Below are 700 nucleotides of genomic sequence, written 5' to 3'. Positions count from 1 at the left end.
CAAATTCTTAACTTCATTGCCAACGGTTTCAAGTTTTAAAGGGCAAGAGGACAAGGGGACTCCATCTTGCCTTTTTATGTGCTCAGATCTGTCCATGGAAGAACACTATTCAGGTCACGAGCATGAGACCCACTTGGCTCCGTACATCAGTCTCCTTATGTCCTGCTCTTCCATTCTGTAAGAGTGGCATTGATGGACCGAATGTTCCCAGGACAGGGTTACTGAGTCTAAAGGGAGGGTTTAAGACAGTCTTCGCAAAATTAGGTGAACCGCTGTGAAATATTTGGCGGTCTGGCATGGGTATTTTGCGTTGTAGAACTGTCGATGTGTGGTGGAAGGAATAGGCTGACGCTGCCTCAACATAAAACATCACCCCTAGGTCAGGCTGTGCAGCAGTAGATGACTCGCCCTGACCCTGCGTCCTAGCAGAAACTCAACATTCATTTTTAAGGAATACAATATCAGAGTCCTTACTCGGAGAAGTAAATTGGAACCAGATAAACATGCAAGTTTCACTTAATCAAAAGATCTTAGGCTTCTTTAACATTGTAGAAATTGTACAGAAAGTTTTCAACTTTATGAATTTGCTTAACAAATTGTGTGCCATGTAGTAAGCACTGAAATAGGTGCAGGCATAGAAAGATGAACAAAACGGAACCTGCTTTTTGGGCTGTCACAGTGGAGGAGGAACATGGGTCTG

This window comes from Colobus angolensis, unplaced genomic scaffold (assembly GCF_000951035.1).
Source record: "Colobus angolensis palliatus isolate OR3802 unplaced genomic scaffold, Cang.pa_1.0 Scaffold287, whole genome shotgun sequence".
In the NCBI taxonomy this organism is placed as follows: Eukaryota; Metazoa; Chordata; class Mammalia; order Primates; family Cercopithecidae; genus Colobus; species Colobus angolensis.
This window is presented reverse-complemented; position numbering follows the sequence as displayed.